This window comes from Canis aureus, chromosome 7 (assembly GCF_053574225.1).
Source record: "Canis aureus isolate CA01 chromosome 7, VMU_Caureus_v.1.0, whole genome shotgun sequence".
Taxonomy (NCBI): domain Eukaryota; kingdom Metazoa; phylum Chordata; class Mammalia; order Carnivora; family Canidae; genus Canis; species Canis aureus.
The window spans coordinates 27288534-27310665 of NC_135617.1; the positions used below are offsets into that span (position 1 = coordinate 27288534).

The 22132-nt window shown below is 37.9% G+C and overlaps 1 protein-coding gene across 23 annotated transcripts in view; it reads left to right on the forward strand.

The window, feature by feature from the left end:
* The window catches only part of LOC144317176 (uncharacterized), a 324931-nt gene that overhangs the window by 128587 nt on the left and 174212 nt on the right, over window positions 1–22132 (forward strand). For 11 of the 23 annotated variants that reach the window (XR_013383092.1, XR_013383093.1, XR_013383094.1 and 8 more), the window contains one exon: window positions 546–701. The exons of the other annotated variants lie outside the window; for them this stretch is intronic. The gene's annotated coding sequence lies outside the window, so the exon portion shown is untranslated. The remainder of the gene's footprint in view (window positions 1–545; window positions 702–22132) is intronic. 23 annotated transcript variants of the gene reach the window in all.

Consider the following 22132-nt stretch of genomic DNA (forward strand, 5'->3'; position numbering starts at 1 on the left):
TAACATATTGTAATAATGATGTAATGGGACAGATGGTAGCTATACTTGTGGTGAAAATAGCATAATATATAAACTTGTCAAATCACCAACTTGTACACCTAAAACTAATGTAATGTGTATCAACTATACTCAAATTTTAAAAAATGGGGACAATTTGAGCATCAATAAAAAATAGATTAATAACTGCAATAGATTGAAATATACAAAACATTAATTCATGAGTTCATAATGACAGTAAAAGTAAAATCAGAAAAATCCTTTTAAGGATGCTAGCAAATGAACTCAATTTTTTGAAAATTGATAAGGGGAGTTAAGCATTTTACCTTCTTTTCTTTTTTTATTTTTTAAATTTTATTTATTTATTCATAGAGACACACACACACACACAGATAGAGGCAGAGACACAGGCAGAGGGAGAAGCAGGCTCCATGCAGGGAGCCCAATGTGGGACTCTATCCAGGGTCTCCAGGATCACGCCCTGGGCTGCAGGCAGCACTAAACCGCTGAGCCACTGGGGCTGCCCTTTACCTTCTTTTCTGTTCAAGGGTAATCAAATTGTTGATGAAGAAACCATTCTGTTTAAAGAAGTATTCAAGCTAAATGAAGAAAGAATAGAATGAGAATCATCTCCATTTTGCAGCCACTGGAAACAGTTCAGACAATGATCTGCAACTGCTAATATCACAAAAGGAGACAACCAGGTATAATGATGTAATGTGCTTCTTGAGAGGCCTGTATTTAACCACTCATGGAGTATTTTTGTCAAAAAAAATCAAACCCGAATTTAATCAAGCCTCTAGACATAATTAGTAGTTTACAGGAAGAAATAGGTGAAGAGGGATGTTAAATGACATCATGGGGATACAACTAGTAAAATTCACGGTGTGAGAAATGATTCAAGAAAAAATCCTAGTTTTTTCAGTAACAAACTGCAATAGGGAGAGAAAACAAGATTGAGATATGAGACATATCACTTGCAATATAAGGTCTGAAATTTGAATGAATAACATGTTTGATTATTGACTGGATTTTTGATGATATTAAATAATTATTCTAAATTTTCATATATGTTAATGGCTGGGTTAAAAAAAAGACGTCTTTTAAAGATAGACTGAAGTGCACCTGGGTGACTCAGTCAGTTGAGCATCTGACTTTTGGTTTCAGCTCAGGTCATGACCTCAGGGTCCTGGGATTGAGCCCCATGTTGGGCTCTGTGCTCAGTGGGGAGTCCACATGAGGATTCCCTCTCCCTCTGCCCTGCCCCCTACCTATGCACATGTGCTCTCTCTCTCAAATAAATAAATAAATAAATAAATAAATAAATAAATCTTAAAAATATAAAGATAGACTGAAATGTTTACAGATGAGATTGTATGATGTCTGGGATTTGCCTTAAGGAATCCAGTGTTGGTGGACTGGAGTGAGCGAGTTATAGATGCAACATGATATTGGCCAAAAGTTAATAACAGTTGAGACTATAGGTTCATTATGTTAGTCTTCTATTTTAGTATATGTTTGATATTTTCCACCAAAAAAAGAGAAGAAGCATACTTAGAGATAGGACTTTCTCTTGACCACAGGTATGGTGAAACCATGGAATACACTGCCCTTTCTTCATTAAATGGGAAGCTTAATTCCTATTTCGGAATTTTCAGAGTATCTGGATGAAGGCAAGGATATCCCCTATAAACTGCCATCGGCCTTCTGGAGGTGTTGTGTGCACTTGGTGACTTCTAGCTCAAATGCATCCCCTCTAGGACATTGAGAGGGGCATTAATGATTTTGGATCCAAAGTCAGCTCTTGCAACTTGCTCCCAGAAGGCTGCACCAGTGGAATGCTTTGAGGAACTTAGCTGTGCCTTGCCTGTGAACTCAGAGTGTGAAGTGTGTGTAGCTGTCTCTACTTCTGTTCCAGAGTGTTTCTGACTCTCTTCTGTGTTGTCTGTTGGTGGCTGATCCAGTGCTGAATGGGGGTCAGGTGGACCCCTTACAGAAGCCATGCTAGGAACTCCATCTTAGGGATCCCTGGGTGGCTTAGTGGTTAGCGTCTGCCTTCAGTTCAGGGCATGATGCTGGAGTCCCGGGATGGAGTCCCACATTGGGCTCCCTGCATGGAGCCTGCTTCTCTCTCTGCCTGTGTCACTGCCTCTCTCCTTCTCTCTGTGTCTCTCATAAATAAATAAAATCTTAAAAAAAAAAAAGAACTCCATCTTAGTTTGTCGAGTGAGGCTGTCAACTGAAATTGGTTTTTCGAAGGGAAAAGTAGATTTCCTGTACCATTGCCAGAGCCATGTTCCCACCAGTGGTATTTTAATTGCATACCAAGCAGCTGTCTACATATTTTGTTGTCCAACATGCCTAAATTTGTCCCCAAATGATTCCAGTGCATTTTCTTTTTCAGCAATGAAACAGAGTATCTTAAAGGAGGATATATTGCACAAACATTTATCAGGGTGAGGTCCCTAACTGTCTGGAACTGATGCAATGACTCTAACTTACTCTGACATCAAAAGTTAAATTTCTTGAAATGGTACAGAGCTTTCTTTCACACATTTGGAGGCAATAGTAAGACTACAAGAGGCATAAATCATTGCTATGGTACAGTTGAGAAAATTTTTGTCAACTTTAGACTATTTCTGTTTTGACTATATAGTCTAGAAATAAAACTGGATATGTTGATCTCACCGCATTTTATTACCTGTTCCCATGGGTAGTTGAGGGCATATTCCCACAGACGGGGGTTCTCAAAATGTCTCCTTGGCCTAACTTGACTTAAATACGGCTTAAATCTATTGGATTATATCTCTGGGTTGGGAAGCAGGGGGCTAGTACAGAGCCAGAATCCAGACCCTTTCCATTCTTACCCTGGTTGAATCTGTTGATGTTGGTCTGTGCCTGTCACACATTCAGAGCTTTTTAATCCCTAGGAAGTGTGTCCAGAAAACATCGATGTGAAATGGAGGACAATGGCCCAGCCCAAGTGTGTGGGTGGTCGCTTGTCAAGATCTTGGTCTTGATTTGGGGTCAGAGCTGAGTCAACTGAAGTGTCTGGAATTTAATTCTAAGCATGTGTTATTTCTGGATTTTCTATCTTAGATGCATCATTTCAACTTGGAGAAGGAATAAGTAAAAAGAAATCCTCATTTATTTTTAAACATTGTACTCTTGTGATGGGGAAACCATATCGTCAAAGTGCTTAAATATCTGATTTAAAAATAAAAGCAGAGTTTCGTGGCCAAAAGTAAACTGATGTAAGTTCAAAAACACTCATTTAGTTCACAAACACTGTGGAAATTTTAATACTTTCTAGCATTGGGCCAAGCGTGGGGAAACTGGGGAAGACATAGTTGCTTTCTTCAAAGAATTTTCAGCATGAGTAACCTGAGAGTTGTAAAATGAACTGTGATGTTCATGGATTTGATATTAGAGATTTTGACTCTTCTCAAATTATCCTTAAGGCCTAACAGAGAGCCATTAAGAATTTTGCTGGGACCAGATCATGGTCAAGGGACAGGGTCATTGACTTGGTGAATGAGTTCAGTAGGCTCCTCCATCCCTTCCCTCCTTCCACAATAGTCCTTTGGAGCTCAGTTTTGCTGTTATGTACTCCAGTACCAATTTTATAGTGGAGACTACAGTTTTGGTGATATTGAGGGATTTGCTGATATGTGAAGACTTCAGGAATGCTAAGCTGAGGTGGGACAGGGACTAGGGCATTGTGAGAGCCAGCAGAGAGGCACTGACCCAGCCTAGACAGGTCACAGATGGCCCTGTGGAAGATAGAAGGCCCTAGTTGAGCCCAAGAGAACTGGTAGGAATGGGTCAGAGAAGCACAGACCTGGTAGTCACTGATCATGTGGAATGAATGTTGCATTCTGTGCAGAGAAAATAGCAGATACAGAGAGCATCAGGGTAGACAGCATAGCATATTTTGGAGGGAATTAAGCAATTCAACTGTTCAATATTTGATAAATACTTATTTAGTAAGTGTTTCCTACATGCTTAGTTTCTGTTGTAGGAGTTAGGGATATGGTAGTGAATAAGATAGATAAGCTCCTGTTCTTACGCAACTCGGGGAAGATAGTAATTAAACAATCAATAAATAAACAAGTTAAATTCAGGCAGATACAACTGCAAGAGGATCTTGCTGGAATGATTAAAAGCCAGGCTAATAATTTAGTATAGTACTTCTCCCAGGGCTTTACATTAAAAAGGATGGCTATTTATTCATAGGGTTAAATGTCTAATTATGACATTTTAGAGGAGTTTTATGTTAGGGCAGAAGAGCACTTTTGACTGTCTCTCAAATCACCAAACATGATGTTGGTCTTGTCCATGGGAATGAGTAGGTGTATAGGCAGCATCTGATCAAGGAAAAGAAGGGAGAAGCTAAAGGTGTTAGGGGAAGAAAGAAGGAGAGAGTGGTAAAAAGACTAAGACCAGGGTGCATTATTAATAATAATTCTTGGCATTTTTTGAGTGCTTATATTGATTAAGCATGGTGCTAAGTGATTTAGGTATATTAACTTACTTTATCTTCACCACAACCCTTGAAGTAGTTATCAGCATCGCCCTCCTTTTATACATGTGGAAACTGAGGCAGAGAGAGGTTTGATAACTTGTCAGGGGGCTTATGGCAGAGGAGCGACTCAACCAAGACATGCTGTCTCCTTAGTCCAAATTCCTTCCCTTGAGTTTCACTGCTGCTGGCAATGGCCTGGGACAGCTCAGTTGCTCAGTTGCTTCCTCATGCTGCATTCATTTACTATGCACACAAGATTGGGAGACTCATTTTGGAGTCCTGGAGGCATCTCAGACTTGTGATTTTGCAGAAACAATTTTTGCCTTTCTAGTGTCATAGCTTTGGGCTCAGTTCTGTTTATCACAGAACAGGTAGACTTTGAGGATCCAAGGAGAAAGGTAATACCCAATGCAGGGTGCTATCCAAATCTCTATTCTGTTCCTGTGGGGATGTACATGCATGTACCTGGGCCACTGGGATGGCCTGTGAAAACCCTGGGACTTTAGAGTCATGAAAATGAAGCCTGGGAGGGAAACATGGGAGTTCCTGCAGTAATGTCATGATTATGAGAATCTGGAGACAAATACCTTCAGAAAAGGTGACTTTTATAGCATTCTTGGGTCATTTATTCTTGTGTTTAACCACCCTGTGATCAGCACATTTCTTTTCCTCTCTTAATTTAATACTTAACTGTGACTTCATCAGAGATTAAAAATTTCCAATTCCCATCCTTGATATAATATAGAATTTTCAAACAAACAAACAAACAAACAAACAAACAAACAAAAATATAGAATTATCAGTTATTTGGGCTGAATACCTTTTTAAAAGAGCTTTGTCCGACTCTCTATGGGAATTTTATAGTTTTTTTTTTTGAAATTTTATAGTTATGTTAAGTTTGAGCAGTGTGTTTTAGGGAGAATTATGTAATGCATATAAGTTTTCTTAGACTGTCCTGTTCTATTTGCAAAATACTTCTGGAATTATAATTTGGTTTTTATATATTAATTATTGCAAAATTGCTTCTTTGTATGGAAAGCAACATTGATTTGGATGATGGTAGAAGATGAAAACCATAATAATGTTGTTGAAATAATGCTACATGAGGGGCAGTGCTGGGTTCATGCAGCAGAGGCCCAAGTCCTGGATCCACTGCTCACTGGCTACTGTAGCTTCAATATTCCATACCTCAGTTTATTCAGTTGAAAATGAGAAGTTTGGGTGAGATGGTTTTTAAGTTCTTTCCAGTTTTCAAAGTCAAGGGCTCTAAACTCTTAAGAGATGAAAAGTAGGATGGTGGTTCACAAGAGGAAGGAGGAAAGGGAGTTGTTAATGGGTATAGAGTTTCAGTTTGGCACTATTAACAGTGTGAATACAGTGAACATTACTGTATTTTAGATTTGAAGATTACATATATATTTTTGCCACTATTAAAAGTCAGGGACTCTAGTGGGTTTCTATGTTTTGTATCTCAGTAAGAATAAATTTTTTGATAATTTAAAACACGAGTACCCTAAAATTGCAAGTCATATTTATCTTGAGGTCTACTTCAACTCCCGGACACATCTGACTAACTCCCAAATTCAGAACACCCGCTCTCTCCCTCTGTCTGTTTTTTTTTCTAGGGTCTCTCTGTAAAATTGTCCCTTTTGAGTGAATTTTAATGACAAGAAAGTTGTCAGTGTTCACTAAGTGAAGATTGGTTGGCTGGATTCATTTATCTTCAAGAACTTTTCCTTCATGATGGGCCTGGAGAAATTTAGAATTTATCTCCAACATGGGAAATAATATCCTGCAAGAGTCTTCTTCAAAGCTTGTCCTCAAAGCCAGAGAGTTGGCAAAGGCTTACATTTGGTTTTGGAGCAAAGAGAACTGAAGTGATTGCTGCTTCTGTTCACAGTGTGTGCCTGAAGGAGGTCCTCCACGTTGCTTTTTCAACACTTCATTGGATCTTCTGTGTTGACATGGTAACTTGGAGGAGAGCTGAGCTGCTCTGTTGAACATCAGAGCATCAAAATCTAGTGGGGGCAGGGGGTACTTCGAGGTGGGCTGAATTGAATGCTGTGAGTAGGAGCAGATGTCAGCTTCCTTCCTAGCAGCCTCCACCCTACTCGTTTCCCTATATGGTCTTCATTTATTTATTTAGTACCAGTAACATTTCTCCATTGTGTGTATTGATACAGAATATATTAGTGCTGCTGAAGCTCCAAAAAGTTTTAGAAAGTAAAATGTGAATACTCTTCTACTGAACATTTAGAAAACCAAAACTACTGCCTGCCAAAGAGAAAAAGAAAATAGAGATTCCACAAAGGGACAAATGCCCTTAGCAAAGGTGAACTTCATTGGGCTACTTCTTTTGTTGGAATATTGCGATACGGGTCTTACCTCCTGTAGATTATGGAAAGCTGTGGACTAACTTGAGGCACAACTTGACTCTGCATGTTTCCCTTATGGTGAACTCTTTTTTTTTGGATCACTTCAGGGCAGAAGAGAGACAGCGTTTGGTGGGCATGTGGCTTTATGCTGGTTGTGATGGTGGTAGTGGTGGTGGTGGGGGGGATGGAGTCTCCAGCTGAAACCAATAAAATCCACCTTGGAAGAATTCTTCAAAAGTCAGACGATGGTTTGACAGTCCCAAAATGCTCACACAGTTCCAACAGCTGTGCAGTATTTTTTTTTAAGAAAAAAATTTTCATGGAAAATAGACAATGGTTCTGAATTCCTCTTCCCACCCCCACCCTAAGTTTTCCTCTAGGCCTCTGATCATAAACACTTATTTCTCAGTGATGTTGATTCATTAATCATTGCAAATACCCATGTTCAGACATCTCTGAAGTTGGCTACAACATTTCTTTATTTTTGGTAGAAGTGTGGTCAGCTTCAACCCCACTGATTTTATTTGGGTGGAGAATAGGCTCCCTGTTAATTATGCTCAGGGGTCACTATCAGCCTCTGGAGTTTTCCATTTTGATATGTGGCAAAGAAAACATCCAGGTTCTCTACTTTACTGTGTCTGAGTTATCTTTTAATTTGGTACTACTGCACATCTTGCAACTTGTAAAGGAATGGGTACTGAGTTGCTACCTTGAAAATGTTTTCCTCCTTCTTTTCAGGGTTGCAATAAATGGTGTTCTCACCTCTCTGAAACTTGTACATGAATGTTTATAGCAGCATTATTCATATTAACCAAAAGGTAGAAACATTCCCAAGCATCCACCAATAGATAAATTGATAAACAAAATGTAGTACATACATAAAATGGAATATTATTTAGGCATGAAAGGAGATGAAGTACTGAGACATGGCACAATTTGAATGAACTTCAAGAAAATTATGCTGAGTAAAGCCAGACACAAAAAGATATATATTGTATGATTCCTTTTTTAAGATTTTATATATATATATATATATATATATATATATATATATATATATATATTTGACATAGAGAGAGCATGCATTGGTGCACAAGCAGGCAAAATAGAAGGCAGAGGGAGAAGGAGAAGCAGACTCCTTGCTGAGCAGAAAGCCTGATGTGCGGTTCAATCCCAGGACCTGGGATCATGGAAGATAGACACTTAACTGACTGAGCCACCTGAATGGCCCTGTATGATTATTTTTATGTGATAAATCCAAATTGGGCAAATCTATAAAGTCAAAGAGCAGATGAGGGAGGGGAGAATGGTATGGGTATTTTAGGCCCTTGGACCAGGCACAGTTGCTATTTAGCTTATCTCCTTATATTGTTCCCCCAGATACACACACACACACACACACACACACACACACACACACACAGAGTATATAATTTTCATAGTATATCATTCATAATGGCATTTTATTCATGGCAAATATATTGTTTTGAAGAGTCTGTACATCTGTGTTCAGGGCTAGCCTGATTGCAGGTGAAGAGAACTCTGGAAAATTGGTGGAATCTTTGGAACAGGCAACTTGAGGTAAATAATCTGTTAGCTTTTCAAAGCCTTTTGGGTCAGACTACATACAAGTATAGTCTCCTCTCCTCTCCTCTCCTCTCCTCTCCTCTCCTCTCCTCTCCTCTCTCTCTTCCTTCCTTCCCTACTTCTTTCTTTTCTTTCCTTCTTTCTTTCACTGAACATCTCCTTTGCTTCTGTTCTTTTTTTTTATTCGGTTTACTTGACTGAGATCTTTTAATAAAGGAAAGAGTTTTTCTCCTGCCTAGTCCTCTGGAGCCTCAGAGTAATGGGAGATGCTAAAGTGAGTCTATTTGTAAAAGTAGAACACCATAAATCTCACTGTCACTGGGCAATGGTAATTCATATCCTGGATGAGAGTGCTTCACTATTAAGAGGAGGCTGCAGAGAGGATGGAGGGAATGTGTTCCCCTCTTCCACTTAGGGTGTTACAAGAACTTCTGGATAGAATTATATTTCAGTTTGGTGGTCTTGTTCTTCTTTCACATCTCTTAGCCATAGGAGAAAAGGAGAATAGTTTCTCCTAAAACCAAGAACAACTTAATGTTGAGTAAACTTAGAGTTGAATCACTTGGGGTCCAGATTAACCAACCAAACCCATGCTGAGGCTCTATGGAGTTAAAGTTCCATATATTGAGAGTGAAGGTCTTGTTCATAGGGAAAGGACTGTGACAGCTTTTAAAAACATTTCTGGACTACAGATAACTTAATCAATATTGAGATGAATTAAGTGAAAATTAATTAGAAACATACATTGAAGTTTATCTTGAAGCACATGGTTGTTAAAATGATGGAGATAAATTAGCATAAATGTTTGAAGAATTTCAGCAAAATGCTTCTTGTGTTGCATTTGTAGACATAGAAATTCATAGATAAGAATTCAGATTACCCAGAAGATTCTGAAACCAGACCAGATTATTCATTGTTTACAAATACTTATTCTTGCTATTCCAGTAGGTAGTTCTTTCACAGGAGTTTCAAAATGAAGGTAAAAGGGACACTTCTTAAAAGAATAAGGTTTTCATAGAAGAACTTTATTTTTTGGAGTAAAATAGAAAATTAAGGCAACAGAACATTCATTCGACCTGTTCCTGTATGAGTTTCATATTTCTCTCAACTACATTCTCAGAGTGCCAAAAAGGAGTACCCCTAGTAACAACTGATTGGATCATGTGTGGACATGCGACTCAACATTAACCCATAAAATTTTATCACCTGGGTGAACTATGGAATTGGGGCATGGAGACTGTACCCTTCACTCTGAGTATCTGAGGAATCATGCTGAATTGGAGGATAAAGTTGCCATTGATAACTGGATAATTAAATTGAGAAGCTGCCTTGAGGAGAGAAGATAATTCAATATATATACGGAGAGACACAGCATTAAGAGAATATTTGGTCCCAAAGAAAGAGCAAAGGTGTCTGGTGACTTTCTAGTTTCCCTAAGGCCCAGCTCTAGTTCCTCTATTTGGTCTCCTTGAGATTCCCTTGTGTTCTTATAATAAACTCTTTCCATTTATTCTTGCTTGGGTGAGTTTCAATTTCTCACAACCCCCAAATGATCCCCAAATAATTCAATCCTCTGCCTGTTCCCCAGAGCCAGCACCTGTAGGGCAAATAGTGATTTCCTCCATTTTAAAAGCTTTTCAGGGATGGGGATTCCAACTCTCATAAAAGCCTATTGCAGTATTTAGAAACCTTTAATTAGAGTCTTTCTTATTCCACACCAGACCTTTACAGAGATGAGAGCCCTTTTTTGTTGTAGTTTGTTGTTGTTTTTTGGTCCAGTGATATAGGTAATAGTTTCATTTCTTACTCAAAGTAGACTTACAGATCCTTCATTAGTATTTTCCAAATTTGCTTCATCATAAGAATCACCTAAGAGGTGTGAGTTAAAAATTCAGATTCTCTGTGTCTTTCTCTGAATCTGATCCAGGAAGTCTGGGGTGGAGCTAGGAATCTGTATTTTTAACAAGCATCTTTAGTGATTCCTATAATCAGGGAAGTTGAGAAACGTTGTGCTTAAAGATAGTTAATAAGTTATCCCATGTGATTTACTGTTTCCAAAAAATTTCCTCACCTCTAATTGCCTCTCCACTTATGTCTACAAGTTCAAACTCTTCATTCTCTTCAAGGCTCAGAACAAATGCCAATGTCTTCATGATCACACAACTGGAGGAATTCTCTTCTTTCATTTTGAGTATAGGAAGATAACTCCTGAACAGTGCTTGGCTTGGTACAATATATCCTTGACCTTATCTGTGGTTTTTTAATGGAATTTGTTCTACTTTACTATTATGATTTTTCAGCTACTTCTTGAATACCCTGTCAGACCATGTGCCCATTCACTCTGGAATTCTTGGGGCACCCAGCAGAGAGCTCTGTAAAAAGTAGATTCATGGAGTGCCTGGGTGGTTCAGTCAGTTAAGTGTCTGACTTTGCTCAGGTCATGATCTCAGGGTCCTGGGATCCAGCCCTGAGTCAGACTCCACACTCAGCAGGAAGTCTGCTTCTCTTTCTCCCTCTGCCCCTCCCTGCACTTGTGCTCTCTCTCTCTCTATAAATAAATAAATAAATAAATAAATAAATAAATAAATAAATATTTTTTAAAAAAGTAGATTCGTGTGGAATGTGTGTAAGGACTGATGGAAATCCTCTTCCCTGGAAGATATCCAATAGTAACTTAGGGGTTAGGAGGGTTATAGCCCTCCTCCCTCCACCCCATTGGGAATCTTTACTGAATTCTCCAAGGCCAAGTCCAAGGAGGACTTGCTTCTTAATATGTGTCTCTGTACCCTACCCATTCAGAGAGGCTCCACGGTTTTGAGATCTTTGTCAAGAAAAGGTAGAAGAGGGAGAGTAGGTGAAGGAGCTGATTTTGGGTAGAATGCAGAATTTGTCAAGAAGCAATATTATCTTTCTCTTCTTTGCCTCATAGAAGAGGGAGTATTTGACTTGTTCCTTTGCCTACAAGATTGGGGTGCTCAGAATATTTTTTCTCTATAGTTAGGAACAGGCAATAGTTTCTTTTCTGAAAGTTACTGTGCCTCTAAACCCCAAACCATCTGAATGTGTGACATCGCTTGTGAGGAAAAGGAGTAGGAAAGAAATAGAAGAGAGAAGGAGCTCTGGGATGAGGTAGAGGGCAGTTCCCATTGTCTGCACTCCCATTGTTTGACTTGACAAGGAAATCTGGGAGTTTTCTGTGGTCAGATGGAGACCTCAAGTGGAGAATGAGCTTAAGTAGACTTAAGTAGGAGCCTCTAAAAGTGATGTTGATTTGGGTGAGAGGACCTAAATTCCAAAAGGGTATAATATGGGCCACCCATTTTTGTGGATAATGGTGGGGAATTAGAGGCAGAGCTGCAGAGCCTCAGCAGCCTTCTTACCTCAGGGGCACTAGGCAGGGAGAGGTCTCTGAGTGCCCTCTGAAGAACAGCATGTGCAACTCTCATGAGATAGCGTTTGGCTGCCTGCCATGGTGAAACAAGCAGCAAAAAGGGACAGTGGATTTCTATATATGATTTCTGGCCACCCTTGAAGCAAAAGGGTGTCAAACCTCCCCCAGCACTCACCATGGAAACTTTTGTAGTGACCATATGCTGAAGGGGTGAAGAATGAGACAGAAAGGAGGAAAGCGAGAGAGAAGAGTGGGAGAGCAGACCACTCCCCACCTCTCCAACACAAGCAGCTTGAATCAATACTTCAGCTAGGACTGGAGAGAACAGAAAGCTTTGCACAGGACCCAAGATGGTTTTAATTGCCAAACATGATGAAAAAATAATGGAACCAGAACTGAGATTTTGTTAATAGAGGTGGCTACTCAGCAGAAAGGGGATTTTGAAATGGTGAAACAAATAGCTGTTAATTAGCAAAATTTCAATAATCCAAGTTTATATTTCTTAGTTCGGCCAATTACATATGCAATGAATAGATTTTCTACTGAATTTCATTCTGTCATTTTTAAAATACGGACTCTAGACCAATTCCTGTGTTTGAATAAGGATATGACCAGTACTCTTACAATGGAAAGATTATTTGTGAACTCTTGCACTACAATACCATGTTGCCTTTCTGATGGTAATATTATAAAAATGATATGTAGATACACTGAGCAATCCATTATTATGCAGTTCCTTTCTTCATTTGGAATTACTCTTTAACTTTTATTTTATGTGTGTGTTTGTTTACCATTTTACCAAAGTATAATCAACATATAATAAATTATATACATTTAATATGAACAGTGAAACCACCAACACAATTGAGGTAATGAACATATGTACTATTCCCCTAAGTTTTTTTGTGTCTTTTTATAATCCTTCTCTCCTGCTGTTCCTTTCTACCTTCCTCATGCCCCACAGCTCCCATCTCCCAAGTCTCCAGGCAACCAAATGATATGCTCTTTGTCATTTTTAGATTAGTTTGCATTTTATAGAATTTTGTATAAATTGAATTATGCAATAGGTATTCCTTTTTTTTTCAGCTCCTTTCACTAAGTATAATTATTTAGCAATTCATCTGTGTTGTAGTGTGTATTAACAGTTCATTCCTTTTTATTTCTGAGCATTTCATCATATAGATATACCACACTTTCTTTATCCAAACACTTGATAATGACCAGTTGGATTGCTTCCAGCTTTGGCTATTGCAAATGAAGTTGCTATAAACATTAGTATATAAATCTTGAGTAAGTACTTAGGGATTGGAATGACTGGATCACATGGTAAATATATGTTTAACTTTTTAAGAAATTGACAAACTACTTCCAAAATGGGTATATTTTATGTTTCTACTAACAGCATATGAGAGTTTCATTTCATCCACACACTTGCCAACACTTTTTATGTTCAATGTTCTTTTCTTAATATTAGACATTCTGTGAAGTGTTTGGTGGCATCTCATTATGGTTTTAATTTGCATTTCCCTAATGACTAATGATAATCATGATTAACATCTTTTTATCTTACTTGCCACCTGTATGTTTTCTTTACTGAAGTATGTGTTCATATCTTTCATCTATTTTTAAAAAATTGGGTTATTTATTTTCTTATTATTGTGTTCTTTTGAGAGTTCTTTATATATTCTAAACACAAGACATTTATCAGATATATGATTGATTGATTGATTTTAGATATATGATTTACAAATGTCTTTCTCCCAGTCTGTGGCTTGTCCTTTATTCTGTTAACATTGTCTTTTGAAGGGCAGAAATTTTTTTTTAAATTTATTTTTTTAGAGATTTTATTCATCTATTCATGAGAGACACACACAGAGAGAGAGAGAGAGAGAGAGAGAGAGGCAGAGACACAGGCAGAGGGAGAAGCAGGCTCCATGCAAGGAGCCCAGCCGGGCACTTGATCTGAGGACTCCAGGATCACACCCTGAGCCAAAGGCAGACGCTCAACCACTGAGCCACCCAGGCATCACATGAAAGGCAGAGATTTAAAAAAATGTTGAAGACTATTTAATTTTGTTTGTATGCTTATTTGCTTACAAATCATGCCTTTAATGTTATATCTAAGAAATCTTTGCCTGGTGCAATTTTGTATTTGTTGTTAATCCCTAAGCATTCCTAAAGAACATTATTTGGTTTTAGCCAGGTACCTTGAGGTCACCAAATTCTCTTCCCATTTTTTCATAGTGTTCCCAATTTGTTGTTGAATGTTTCAGTGAAATCGTGTTACTTATCCTGCCAGCTAAATGGCTGATAAAGCCATTAATGAATGTCAACCATCTCACTCAATGACCTCCCTTAGGTTAATGTTGAGTATAACCAATTTTGGGTTTAGTCCTCCAGTTGATTGTGTACTCACACATTAAAATATGATCTAGACCATATATTCTTCACTTATGCCTAAGAGTACCATATTTAGAGAAATCAGATTCTCTGAACTACTGTTTTTTCCTTTTTGACATGATCTATCCATCGCAAAAGAAAATTAAGTTGATCTGGCGTAATTCTCCCTCTGGATTCTCTGAACATTCTACATACATCTAAGTTTAGACTCCCCTAACTTAAATATTGATCTGCACTGAGCACAAATAATCAGTGACATGAATAAGCTTATTTTCAGATATATGGTGACTAATAAATATCCTTCCAACCTCTTCTAAATATTAATCAAATTGATTTGAATTATTGGTACATTTCTGTCCTTTTTCTTTTTTTTTTTAATTGAAGGAAGCACACCACTTCTTTATTATTTTTTATTTCAGCACTCTTCAGGGACTTCTGCTAAATTCAGAGCTCTTCTTCCTCTTCCCTTGACTTCCTTTCTTGAGGTTTGCATATAACTCACATTCCATCATAAGGAATTCACCTCACCACTAGGTTTTAATTGTTCAGGTTGTCATAAATCTCTTATTTGTGGCTCATAATTACTCTTCCTGGGTGTGTTGCTTCCAGCTCCACACATGTCTTAGAACAAAGTTTACTCATACTATTTTCAACCACAGTTCAACATGCTTCCCTTTGTGTTTCCCGTATGGCTGTTTTCCATCAGATTTCCAATTCTTATCTCTCCCTTCTTTGACATATTAGCTCTGTTGGAGACTCAGCCTTATTGACTTTTGTAGAACAATCAAACTCATGATTCTTCTATGCATCTGTCCACCATCTTGCAACAAAGAGGCTAATTGTCTTGACATGCCAATTTGTCAACATGAAAGTGTATTTTATGTAAGTTCTCTCTGTGGCCCCTTTAGAAAATTTGGAGATTTGAAAGCATCTTTTTTTGCACTCAGCTTCATTATGATCTTGAAAGTTCTGGGACCTTCTAAAAATATAACAAATAAATAAATGAATAAATGATAAATAAATAAATAACATCTTCAACCCCAGTGCGTTTTTAAATAAAATGTCTAAGAATATTCGCTGGATTGATTCAGTGATAATCTGGTGCTTGACAACTGTCAAGCAGGATGCTTCGGACTCCATCTTCTACCTACTTCCCTGGGTTACCGCTTTACTGTTGTAATACCTCTGGAGAGAGGATTTTGGATTGATTTGAAGTAACATGTGAAAATGTGGTCATGGGTTCCTTACAGTCTCCAATGGAAATTTGTCCACATCAGAGAACCTTTGCATGAGGTGGCATGATTGGTTTTATATGTTCCAGGGAGGCCTAGTATTTGACAAGCTGGGAATGTTTTGGATTAAAATGGAAGCAGGTTGGCAGAATGATGTGGGGAAGCTTGCATAATGTATAATGCCTGTCAGCACCCTGCCCTGATCGAGCCAGTGCTTATGAGTCCCTCAGTTTAATGAGTCCAATATACACCTATGAGTTTTTATAAGCTAACACCAAAGCAAGTTAGAAAGAGTTGAAACACATATGTTTTTTGACCAACTGTGATATTTCCAGGGACTCACCCATGAGACTTTAAAATGCCTATAAAGTTTTCTATTGGAAGCAGTTTCTGGCAGCAATAGTGTGCTTAGGGTCTAAATTTACACAGGCCTGTGAAGGTGTATCACCTTCATGATCTGAAGATCTGCTTTGTGATGATTCCTTCTTTCCTATTCTTCTATAGTCTTGTATTCATTTATTTTGGCCAGAAACTAAAACCTTTTGCTTAATCTAATGCCCCTTGATCTATGCAGTTATTCAAATTTAAAAAGTCCTGAAATAACCAAAAGCATTCATGGGTAGTAGGGTTGGGTGATTATAATAGAATTGCTTGATTAACTGAGACTTGACATGAATCCATTCTTGTGTCCTTCCTTATTGATGAAAATTTTATTTGAACATTTCCCCAACGTTAGTAAGTTAAACATAGTAAGCATAATAATTTTTCTCTAATGATTGAAAATGTTGTGTCTGAGATCACATATATGAACATTTACTCTCATTCAGAACAGTTCTTAGCATACAGTAGGTGCTTGGTGAGTATTTGCCGAGAAAAAGTGAATGAATTGCAAAGTACCGTCATTACAGAAGATGTGAGAGAAGAACTTAAGACCACACTGACCTCAGGACATACATTACCTATTTTCCTGTAAAAGATTGTCTTCTACTCTTTATTTTTTCTAAAATTGGAATGCAGAAAGAATCACTCAGTTAACTGTGTGAAATTTGATAGGTTCTGATTAACTAACAAATATTTTTCTCCTTGTGTCTTTTGTAGAGAAAACATTCAAAAAGACTGACAGTATTAGTAAAAAACAGGTTTGCTCAGATGTAGCTTAAGACATTGTAAAGCTGTCTTGAGCATTCAAGAATGTAGTGGGTTTTGTGTGTGCCAAAACCCTTTAGCTTATACCATCCCAACTCCAAGATCAGAAAGTTCAATGATCCACAGAGTCAAAAGGAGTACAGCTCAAGCCAAAAAGAGTGACAGGATATGCTGTATATATTGTATATTGCCCTCTTTTAAGAGATGCTTTTTCAAAGAAGACATGAAATGAGAATTCCCTAGCCAGGCTCTCTACTCTCATCATTACAGCATAATTGGCACGATGGTTTCCCTGACATCTGTACCAAAGATGTTGCTGATTGCTGAACGCATGATATTGGCAATAGTTGTCAGCTGTTCTGGGTTAGTGTAGCTGATGTAATCACCAAAGTTTCATTCATAACAAGCGCTCATCTTATATGGCCCCTTAACCACTTGAATATGGATTTGTGCTGTACAGGTTAAAGTTCAAGTATATATGCAGCATGAAGCAGTCCAGAAAGTTCTGGTAGGTATTTTATTTGCCAACAATGTTTCTTTCAGTTCTGTCCAATAAAAATAGTTTAAGCGGATGGATGGTGTGGAGAGACAAGGTTCTTATACCTATAGGTCTCTCTGATCTTTCATCTTTCCCCCTGAGGTCTCTACTACACTTTTCATCAAAAGCACCAGATACACACTTCTTCAGGATTGATTCTCATGCCTGTTTCACAGCAATTGATGATGTGTGCTTTCCTTGTGTAGCCATGTGGATGGTGTAACTGATCTTCCTTGTTCAGCAGTTAATAAGCACTTTGCTTTGCTGGCAGACTCCTTCTCTTTTAAGACTTGGCTGAGGCATCTTCTCTGTAAGATTCATTTCTTGACACCCTCCTGCCCCCAAAACTTCTGCTGCTGCTCTCATAACATCATGTGTTTATGTCTGTCAAAGCACTTATAGCACTGTATTGAAATTTCGTGGTATATATCTGTCATCCTCTCTAGAGTGTAGGTTTTTCTAGGTCAGTGGCTGCCTGGGATTTCAACTCCAATTTTTCTGATTTCAATCCCTCTGCAAACTCTTCATACTTTGTCACACATGGGTTACAAAGTGAAGCTATGGGTGCCTGAGCTCCAGAAATTTGTAAGAACAATACATTTAGGTATGCATACAGTGTTATATGACTGCACACAATCAAATCTTTCTTTTAAAGAGATAGGCCAGTATCTGAGGACTAGAGCAAAGCACATGCCAGAGGTCAAATTCACTTAAGAGGTGATTGTTCATTGTCTGAAGTTTCATATTGTGAGCATGATCTTTGTGTAGAGGTGGTTTGGCTGGAAATGTTTAGGGTCTGTGTTTTACTTCCCCCTGTTTTATTCATAGTTTTGTAATAAGATAAGAATCTTAAGTGGTCTTACAAGTAGAGAAAATGATGTTCATTCCAAATACGTGGCTGAGTGCCCATGATGTGTGGAATGAAGGAGGGCTTCGTCTTTTTCCTGTGTTAACTATGAGGAGTAAATGCCACTAAATGGGCTCAGAGAGTTTTCCCCAAATGCTTAATTTCCCTCCTGAGGAGGGGATAGCAGAATTATGGAATCCAAGTGTTGGAAAGTACTTCAAAGATTCTATTAATATATTGGTGACAGATAGATTGAGTAGATAATTCTAACTTTCCATATCCACAGTGCTCGATAGTTGGTTAACAAACCAACCATTAGCTCCTTTCCCAGACAAATGCTTTGCATTAACAAAAGGTGGAGATACTTAGATTGATTTGCTTTGTTAGCCTGATCCATTACATATACCACTTAATATTCCAAAGTGGTGTGTATATGTCTCTAGAGTGGAATTCAAAAAATATTTTACCAATATATATTATAATGCACATGTCTTAGCTACATTTTCAGGTGTGCAAAAAAAAGTAACTGTCTTTAGTTTCCTGTCATTTGAATTTATCTTCATCTCTCCATCTACATCTTTGCAGAAAATGAAATCTTAGAAAATGCCAGGCAAATATAGTCATTTTAGGTTAAAACTCAGTCTATTAAAATTTTCCTTCTGCCTCTTTCCCCAGGCCATGCCATCATTTTCCAGGATTCCGTGTAGGAACTCTTGGACTCCTGAACTTATTGGGGTGTTCTGTAACTCCACCCATTGTACTAAACGGGTGGGGACACAGGCCCAAGGATTCTAAAAAATTGCCATCAGAGTCTAACTCTTGCTGCCCCTCTCATTCTTCTTTAGTCGTATCTGATGTAATCCTTACTGAGTCTGGACTGACAATTTCATTATAACCAATATTACTTCTGTGCTTATTGTTCAAATAAGGAATCAAAGTGCAAAAAATTCAGGGTTTTTCAGCTTAAAAGCTTTCCTCACAAGCCATTGTTTCTTCTAAAGATTGTATTTTGAACCTCAAAAACTGAGTCTGCATCACTGGATATTGGGCACATTGTATTTGATTTTATTGTAAACCTTATGGCAGACTCCTTCTCTTTTAATACTTGGCTGAGGCATCTTCTCTGTAAGACTCATTTCTTGACACCCTCCTGCCCCCCTTTGGGTGTACTGGGCAAGGAATGGGGAGGGCATTCCTTGTAGGAAGAATGGCATAAACAAAGCACTGAAAACATTGGAGATCCTAGGTGGGTTTGGTTCTGTAAAAATGTAATGTGTACCATGGGAAGTGATAGGAATGTTACTGAGATAGGGCAGGTGATGACGGGTCATCAGAAGCTTTTAGGCAAAAGGTTGTTATAATTAGGCTTTACATGTTAGGAAACAATCCAATGTCAGTGTGAAGAATGGTGTTCCTATGGACAGTATTAGAGAGAGGGAAACCATTAGGAGGCTAATATAATAATCCAGGTGAGGCTTGTTGCTGGCACCTACTAGCTAGGTCATCTTAGGCAGAGAGAGGAGGAGATGGATTCATGAGCTATTTGGGAGAAATATGCAGAGGTCAGGAATGATATGAATGCTTTGGATCCATTAGAAGATGTCATTGCCTGAAATGGAGGACATAGGAGAAGAAGCAGGATCAGACAGGTGGGAATGAGTGTGAAGAACCTATCAGATATCCAGATGGGGGAGTCATATTGAGGTTGGATGTGAATTGGTTACTGGCATACGTGGGTGAACTGCACTAGAAAGTGTGTGGAGTGGGCAGAGTGGTAAACTAGGATAGGGTCTGGGAAACACTCATATTTAAAAGTGGGAGGAGGAAGAGGAGACACAAAGAAGCCTGAGAAAACACAAAGATGGGGGCAGGGACAGGAGTGTAGGGAGTAGAAGGAAGTGGGAGGAAACCAGTGAGGATTACCTTTGAAAATGTGGCTAGTAAGGTTTGGAGAAAGAGTAATTAGAAGAGAATATGCAGAAAATAGGTAAGCAAAGGGAAGTTTGAACAGGGAAGCCAGGAGAATCCTGTTAGGATGGCCCAGGCATGGGGTTATGACTGCAAGAACCAGAGTGACAAGAGAATAGGAGAGAAGGACACTGTGGATATTAGGAAGGAGGGCTCTTCAAGGCTGGGAGACTGGGCAAACGATGATGCTGTTTTTGGGAAGAAGGTCATCCCCAGTTGGGCTATTTCCAGGGATATGTTCTTCTAGGTTGATCATAGTATAGAAATTATAAATAGAACAAGTTGTAATAGTGTTATTATTTTAAATCAGCTTCTGTTTTTTTTTTTTTTTTTTTAGCTTCTGTTTGTATATACTAGCAAAAAGCGTTTCAGTGATGTTTTTCACAGACACTCAATTATTATTTAAATGTGCGGAGACTGTGCCTTAAAGTGACAAATGAAGATAATACCAGTTTTCATCTCTCAATTGGAGGGCAGGCAGTATAACATACTGTGTAACCCCCCAGACTCTGCTAGTTCCCACTTGTTTAAAGAGGGGACAGTAGAATACCTTCTTCAAAATGTTGTTTTGATGACTCAATGAGATTCGTGTACACGTAAGCATAGTGGCTGGACATAATAAATACAGAAGAAAAGATTAGTTGTTATTGTTGTTACTATAATGGCAGTTACTCTTACATGTGGTTTTTATGCAAGGTGCAATTTATTGAACAGAGTTCCAGTAATTTGGAAATTATGATAATTGTAAGCTTATATTTGCTTCTGAGCTATTAGTAAGAAGGAGATATTATTAGGAAAATAACATTTGCAGAAATTATTAAAAGAAAATATTTACCTACTTAAGAAAGCTGCTTTTTCACCATTTTAGGAAGGCTCTTCAGATACACATGATTGAATTTCATGTAAACTAAAGCTAACAAGCAGATATTTGGGGTACATTCAAGTTATTCAAATCTGTTATGGAATGCAGAATGTCTACTAAATAACATTTAACCCCACGTAGCCACAGGAGGCTTAGCCTTAAAATTATATTTGTTTATATATATTCTATAACAGAAAAAATTGTACTGAACTCAGAAAACATTTCTCTTCAATAGGAGAGGATTATTAAGGGGTTTGATAACTTTTTTGTTTATTTTTGGGTATGTATGATTCAACTGCTGAGATTAGGAAGGGATTTATTTTATGTTCTCTCTGAAATGTGGCATTCTCTGGGACTGTATTCTACATACAGGAGGTATTCAATAAATATTACTAGTATTTATGCAGGAATAAAATAAAATTTTTGTAATAATTTCAGAAATTGGTTCATCATAGCATGCAGTTTATTGGAACATTTTAATGTTTATTTTAGTCATCTAGTGTCAGTATGGGAAGATATCACACTTTAATTAATGGTTTGATTTACTTCTGGAACGTGTACTCACAAATTACTCCCTTTCTTTCCCAGAGAATAGACTAATTCATTATGGACAGGCTTTCTGGAAATGTGATGCTTAGCATCAGGCTGTGGTCATTATATTTATGAGCAACATGAGTCAGGTTTCTTCTTCTCATGAAGGATTGAGGTTTCACATCAAGGACTATTTATTTATTAATCTCATTTCCTCCATAAAACTCTGTGAGATATGATATATTTTAAGCTCAATCTGAGATACATTAAGATTTGTAACAATCTTGAAGTAAAATTGATTCCTAAAAAGGTTTTTTAATTAATTATTAATTTCCCTTTTTACAACTGTAGTTTTGGCTTGTAGAATGAAAAAAAGAGACAAGTTTGGGCTCCTATGTCCCAATCTTATCAGAAGTGCACTTGTAAATAAGAGTTCCAGACCTTTCATTGTCCATTGAATTTTAGACTTCTTGAGTTAAATCAAAAGAGAAAATTATCATATAATCCTTCACTTCCATTCTAGGTGAGATTACTCATGGATCCTGACCAGATCTCTTTGATTTTTCTCCCTATTTTACAGTATCTGTTTCCTGTCTCTAGAGAAATGCAGTACCTTTTCAGAAATGAATCTAAAGTGATTCCAGCATGATCAGTCTAATTTAGTCAGAGGTAGAGTTTCAAGTTTCAGGAGAAGGGTCTGAACTGGGGAAGAATATCCCCAAGATTCCAGAGT